Source organism: Topomyia yanbarensis, chromosome 3, assembly GCF_030247195.1.
Source record: "Topomyia yanbarensis strain Yona2022 chromosome 3, ASM3024719v1, whole genome shotgun sequence".
Lineage (NCBI taxonomy): Eukaryota > Metazoa > Arthropoda > Insecta > Diptera > Culicidae > Topomyia > Topomyia yanbarensis.
Genome location: NC_080672.1, coordinates 33,207,935 through 33,215,490, shown reverse-complemented (window position 1 = coordinate 33,215,490; position 7,556 = coordinate 33,207,935). Strand labels below are relative to the sequence as shown.

The 7,556-nt window shown below is 36.3% G+C and overlaps 1 long non-coding RNA gene across 1 annotated transcript; it reads right to left on the bottom strand.

The window, feature by feature from the left end:
* Positions 1 to 5,826: 5,826 nt before the first annotated feature.
* Positions 5,827 to 7,301, bottom strand: LOC131691872 (uncharacterized). The gene is made up of 4 exons (XR_009305872.1): positions 7,168 to 7,301; positions 7,021 to 7,104; positions 6,876 to 6,959; positions 5,827 to 6,816 (listed from the first exon to the last, which is right to left on the bottom strand). It is a non-coding gene; the product is annotated as an uncharacterized LOC131691872 (long non-coding RNA).
* Between the last annotated feature and the right edge of the window lie 255 nt (positions 7,302 to 7,556).

Below are 7,556 nucleotides of genomic sequence, written 5' to 3'. Positions count from 1 at the left end.
GAAGTGTCGTATTACTTTATAATTCAATTATAATTTCAATGGTTTTCACGAAGAAGCGAATAACAACCGGGGTCCTTCCTTTGCTCTTCTTTGACTCTGAGCTACTGTGTGTGGATCAACTCAAATGCGTTGGAGTTATATTGGATTCTAAACTGAACTGGTCTGCTCACATTGCACAGTGGTCCAGAAGGTGAATTTATCATACTTCCCACACTTCCAATTGCAGTTCCTCCTTCTTCTCGTTTCCTTGCAATCAGGGAAATGATTAGAAGACGCGACAAGGCACAAGCTCCCGACTACATTGGGAAAGGTGCCATTAGAGCCAATAGGGGAATATGGGGAGACTTGACTAAGCACAAAATTCTATTTTTGGCTATGACGTCTTCTATTAGGTTCTTAAATTTTTTTCAAAAATATTTTTATACTTGTTTCGGTCCATTAAGGTAATTTTAAAAGATTGGAATGAAAAATACTTTCCTTACAGAAAATATTCCGTAATTAATAAATTTACATTAAATGATGTAAATTTTCATCAAAATTTCTATGGACATGTCTACTCGACTACTAATTACTATTAAATTACTCATATATCATCTTATTCCTTATGAAGCAGTGAAATGATTTTACATAAATCGGAACATTGGAATAGTTATTACTAAAAATTTGCATGACATTGAACGCAATAACTAATTTTGGGGAGACTTGACCAAGATTTTATGGGGAGACTTAACCAAGTAGCAATAAGCTGAAGAAAGTTTCAAAATTCCTGATTATTTACTACTGTCAATGTTAATCTCGCCACAAAAAAAATCCCACCTCAAACATCAGTTTATATATTTTAGTATTAGTAAACAAAGTTAGCAGTAATATAACTGATTTCGTGACGTGTGAACATGCAATGTAAGCAGTACAGTTCATGCTTAAAAAGAAATGCATTAAAAAATAACAATTTATGAAATGCAACCCTTTTATATTTTTTACTGCTTCCTAAGGACATCGACAATATGAAAAAAAAAAAATAATTGCAGCATGTTTATGTCCATATTTTTTGTTATGATTTTTCAAAATTCTTTTGGTCAAGTCTCCCCAGGCTTCGGGAGACTTAATCAAGAAAAACGATCAAACTTTTATAACTTTTGAAAAATTAAATTCGAAATTCTGCAAAAAATCACTTACACTCACAATAGATTTGCACATTATAACTCAATGACTTTTGAGGGATTGAAGGCATTTTTAGAGATTTATACAGGTTTAGCTTAAAACCTGGTCAAGTCTCCTCATGTTCCCCTATATCCGTTTTCTGATTCCTGACGGTATAGCTGCTGATAAAAATCCATACCAGTTGTGCTAAAAGAATTTCCTTCCAGGACTAGTTCAGTTGTTTGTTCCGAAACTCGTATGAACTTTCTCCTTTTAATACCTTCATGTTCATGTTTTTAATAAAAACAACTTCTTCTAATAACTATAACTTTTGGGTTCGACAATAAATGTTTGCAGAAACTAGTATGGCTGACAACAGGGGCTATTACATTTCATTTGAATATTAACAGTTACAAGTTCAGTAGAACTGAAGTTATTGCAAATAATCAGATTGGATCTCATTGGAGCTGTGTTACAAGTGATAGTTCAGTGTTAATAGTCCATGTAACTATTATGCATATCCTAGGAGAATTGTAATGAAGGTAAAAATGGATTCTTGCACTGCGCGAGAAGCACATATCTTGAACAAAACAAATTCTTGTTGTTTCTTAACCCCAAAAGTTTTCAAGAAAAATAGTTTTGGGATCCTATAGGTTTTAGAATACAAAATGGATATGAAAGGGTAAAATAAAATAGGTTATTTTGTGGAATGCGTTTATTTGAGCTGCTACGTAATCATGACTTTGTTTTTTTTATTTAGCTGTCCTCTAACTAGGAGTTGTGGCAGTGGAGGGATCTTTATCGGTCATTTTTTGTCGCAACCGTACTTGTAGGTATCCGTTGGTTTATTTGATGAAATTATTCCAGTTGAATGCTGATCATTTTTTGCGACCAGATAAACTAATTGGAAACATTGGCCATGATCCCATGGGTTGTTGCCATTGTCCCGTAGATTGATGCCATGATCCTGCGGATTGATGCTCAGCCAGTCCCATGGGTGGGTGATTCATTGATGGACCATGTGCAGCCTCACTGTCATGGCCGTTTGAAATTGCCATTCCAATTTGATGGCTAGGAATCGATTGTTTTGAATAATGATGCCCATTTATGCTAGAGGGGTCTGATCCGGTATGTAATCCATGATAGCTGTATCCTATTAAGTTAAGAGCGAAGTTTGCTTCAAGTATGTACAGATAAAAGCATTTTTTACCAAACTTACCATTATCATAGCAATAAACTGAATATAGACCTAAGACGATAACTATTATCCACTGCATTATTAGTGTTCTGTCTCAATATTGCCGTCGTCCGCTTCTTTTATTCGAACAGAAAACCCATAAACCGTCTTCGTAAAATGTTTTCCCTAATTACGGTACATTCCTCCAATGATAAGGTATTTCCTCATCATGCGTACAAGCGAGCCACAGCATCGACAGCATCGTTGTTTCTTTTCTGTCTAGAACTTTGTTTATAAACTTCGCCAGTAACGTTGAAGAATTAGTCGCAAGTCGACTTTCTTTTCAAGGCAGCTGTACAGAACACATTATGTTATTTTTGTACGACACTTCGCCTTATTAAAAATATTTTAGGCCATCAGAATCGGGAATCAGGATATACTGGCTCGAATGGAACGTATCCCGTTGGTAGTCGAGGATTTGTGCCTAACGGCAGCGTGCATTTGATGTGTTTCCGAATATTTCGACTGTACATGACTGGTATTGAAATGACTTTTTTAATTTAAATTTTTATTCATTTATGTTTAGGTTTACATTTTGTATAATATTGCAGTCTAAGTGATATAGTATTTGCTTTTCGCCTTTGATGAGCTTCATTGGTAGATGGTTGTATTTCTGCTTGTGGCTGATTATGAATGAACTGAAAATAGTTATGGTAGTGATTTATTGAAATGAATAGTTACTCATATTGATAGGTTCGAGTAATATCGATGTTCGTTTACGTTTACGTTTACCATCATCATCATGCATGCAAGAACATTATTACACTTTTATTTTTTATTTATTTTTATTTACGTGACTTTAAATTTTCTTCATTCGTCACGTAACAAGAACATTATTACACATTCTGGGGTGTCTTATATAAACAAACTAAGGGTGCCTGAATGGATATGACACTCTCTCCATTTCTTTGTGAACTATTCATGGGAAAGATGGCGTTTTAGATTTCGTGAAGGTTGGACGGTAAATTAAATATTTTGGACGTGACTCACACATAGGCGAAGATTTAACGTCAAAAAGCAAATCGAACACTCGAGTAAGATTACATTACTCAGTCTATCTGGAAGGGTATGTGGGTAGTAGCTGAGTGATCCGCCTCTCATTCTGCTTAGGGTGAGCAATGCTGAGCATGTCAGGAAAGTAATAACCCATGGCAGTCGAAAAAGTATTTCCTCCATTCTCCCGTTACATCTCGCTCGAACGTGGCTGCCTGGCGAAATTCTCCCCAGTAAATCTGATTACTTGCCCTGCTATAGCAGCGGAGCGATTTCTAGCGTCTGAACTGAGCGAGATGAGAAACCGAACTGAAATTTCTAATGTTCTAACAGGCAGAAAACTGCCAGAAAGCCTTTCGTAAGAATTCGACTACCGAGCACTATGTTGGATTTGTGCACACATGCGAAGATTTTAAACTATTCCTCAATTCAACCCTTAATTAAGCAGATTAGACGAAATATTTTTAGATCGTCTGTGAAGAATCAGACAGAAGTCTTCAGCACTACATGCAAATCATCGAAGTAAAGCAGAAACATCGACGGTCTCAAGTAGCTTCCTTGGGATATTCCTGACATTGAAGTAAAAGTGGGTGCCTGAGAATTCTCCATTTTAGTATTTGTTATATCGTGATTCACTCTATCAAATATAGATATAGATGGGTCGGTGTAATTAACATTAGTTTAAGCGCGACCGTCCACACTCCTTGTTATGTAGCATGATAGACACGACAGGTTAGTCGCTGTTCAACGTCCAAATGTGAAGCCATGTTGATCATTGAGTGCTTTCATAACCATCAGCTTAAGACAGCATTCATTAAAGCTATTCCACGATAGTTATTGATTCTACGATATTCCATGTCAGTCGTTGATTTCTCATTTTATGGAAAAGTATTCTTGAATTTTCAGCTTTGCGTTGCGTTGTATTACATAGCGTTGTGACGAGGATCGTGGTTGATTGCTCTGATTTCATCATGTTTGACTGCTGAATATCTAATAATAGTAATAATAGGAAATGGTAAGTAGGGAGTCATGCCAAACCACCCCATATCAAAACCTCTACAAGATGATAGCAACCATTTTCGACCGCCCCCATCTTCATCGTTCATGGAGACGGATAAATGATAAGATAGATGGAAAATATTGATGGTTCACCTACTTAACGGAAGGACGACGACTCATCAGACACTTCCATAGGTGTCGCGGAGTTAGAGGTTTTGAAGAGTAAAAGGTCTTGTATTCGCTCTAAGTAAGCGACCTGAAGTATGACCTGAAAATCATAGTTTATTGGGTAGATGCTAAGTTAGTCTTTGAGTACACGATGATCCTAAAGAGAAAAGATCTTGTTTAGTATTTGGTTCTTTTTAAACTCTAAGTAGCCGGCTACCAAGAGTTTTCTAAACAAAAGCAATTTGAACACACAGCCGACCGTGGAAGTGTTGCCAGGAAAAGCTAATCTTATCTGCGTAAAGGGCCGGATCACTATTTATTGTAACAGTATTTAGACACATTTCGCTATTTCTTTTCTACGATATATTTATTGGGTTGAAAACTACCGAGTGATAACACGTTATACAAAGAGTTATGATACCGTGAGATAGTATAAATCAAGGAAAGTATTTCCAATTTTTCACATCGGATTGTTTGTGAAATACACGTATACGAGTGATAATAACAAATCTTGATGGAAAATACAACGAATTGTTAACCTGATGCCCGGGATTGTTAGCAATAATGGAACTTGAAATTGGATCGAGAGAAAGAGACGCGGCGAATTCTCAGTACGTATTGACCCGTGATCATCGATACTAGTTAGATTAAAGTCATATTGGGGCTAATTTCCGATCAACTATTCATTTTTACGGTAATGTTTTCTCGACTAGATCTGTTCGCACCTTCTCATTCTGCTACTATCTGCAGAAGGCTGGTAGCACCCCGTCGTCGCCTGTCTGAGTACCAAATGCCATCAATAGACTTATACTCGTGTGGAGGCATGAGATAGAAGGTTTTGAGAGCTATGTTATCTCACCATTTGACGCCCCATCTTCAATTTTATATCACTAAAATTTATGCCTGATGATCTACCATTTTGACACCCAGTTTCAGGTTTTGGTTATTGAAACACAATATAATTTTAATCGAAATCTGGAAAGGTAATCGCGTACTATGTAGTACCCTTACGTTGAAGCACTTAACTCCGCTTAAAAATTTAACAACATATAATGGATTTCGTATATAATTGAACTGTATAAAAATGACTTCCGCAAGCTTCTGTTTCAATATCACCTTCCGATTACAGAAGGGCGGATACGACAATATTGAAAATCAACAGATAGCGTATTTAACCGAAGCTTGCTTCTCTTTTACTGCGAAGTTTCACTCATATAACAACAAACAAACAAACGATCATCGCAAAAAAAAAATCAACAGTGTTTTATTACTCACGTCAGATCGTGGCGACTTTTTATCGATTCTTAACTTTCCTATAACACTAGCTTGAGCAGAGATAGAATGTACACTGGTGTGCATTTTTGGTTGCTGCTATTGCCATATTGCATTTAAAATCGATTTATTTGCATTTATTTATTTGTTTGAATTTATTATATTACAACTGACCTATTAGAGAGTACTTCAGCTCTGAAATGACGAATTAGTGGGAAAAGTTATTAACAAGCAAATGGGAGGCTAAAAAACTGTTTGTCTCACTAAGTTTTACGGTAAATAAACTTGGAAGTATTTTCCACCGGAATATATGGAAACACTAACAACCATAATATTTATTGTTCTACGATTGTTTGTAAGGCTAATAGTATTGTTAATTTCTATCTGGTTCATTATTAAAACTTTTAGGAGTGCTTGGATTTCTGTTGTACATATTTAATCGATAGTGCAATTCTCGACAAACATATGATTATGGCGTAAAAGCCAACTGTCAAAATTCTCTTTGCAGGCAAATTCCGCTCAAACCGTTACTGGCCGAACACAGATCACAGCAGTTTAGGAAAGAGAAAACTTTTTTATTCTGTTTACTACCAACATCTGAGATTGGCGAGTGACGGTTTGTCCGGAATATTCTCTCAAAGTGGATTTTGACAGTTGGCTTTCACGCCGCAATCATACGTTTGTCGAGAATTGTAGTGAAAGTAGACTGCTATCCTATCATTTGATATTTTATCGATGTATGAGGTTAGTCCAGTTGAATGCAGCCCGGTTTTTGCGATCAAGTTAACCATGTGGAAATATTTGCGGTCAATGAAATGACCCTGTCATGTTTGATGGTTGATTCCGAGGTAGACCATGTGCAGTATGACTAGCGTGGCCGTTCGAATGTGGCATCCCGTTTTGATGATTTTGATTGGATAGCTCTGGAAACCAACACCAATTTATGGTAGTGTCATGTAAAGAAATTTTGACGCCATGTCCTATAACAAATCTACAATCCTGGAATCCTATTATGTTGAGAGTTAATTTTTCTACTCGTGAATATGTAGATGTTGTCATAACTTACCATTATCAAAACAGCAGTTTATGGTAGTGTTGTGTATAGTCTCTTTGGAGCCATGTTTTACAAATATACCGTGATCGTTGTACCCTATTATGTCGCAAATATTTTTTTCCTTTTAGAAGTATACGCATATTAAATAATAACTTACCATCATCACAGCAAATGTTTATAATCGTGTTATGTAAAGAAACTTGGGCGCCGCTTTCTATAATTAATCCGTGGTCCTTGTTACCTATTGTGTCGAGAATCAGTTTTTTAATTGTTAGTATATATACATATTTTCACATTTACTTACCTTTGTCATAACAATGAACTGATTGTAGTCCCAGGGCGATAATTATTATCCACTTCATGATCAGTGTTCTGTTTTAATTCTACCGGGATCTGCTTCTCTTATATGGTTAGAGAATTAATAAATCGTCTTTTTGAAATATTTTTCTTAATTGCGCTGCATTCCTCCAGTGATAAGGTATTTTCTCGTTCCTACTACAGACGCTTTATACACAGACTTGCGGAGAAAAAACCCGTAGAACTAGCAACAATGGATCTTAACTGGCATCACGGAAGATCCCATAAGCTTTGCATGGGTTTCCTCCTCTACTTCCCCTCACAAAACCGTCATGCTTGTTTGTCTGCACTTTTTGACAGTCCGTTTGCTTGCAATTTTTGACACTTCGCAAGTCA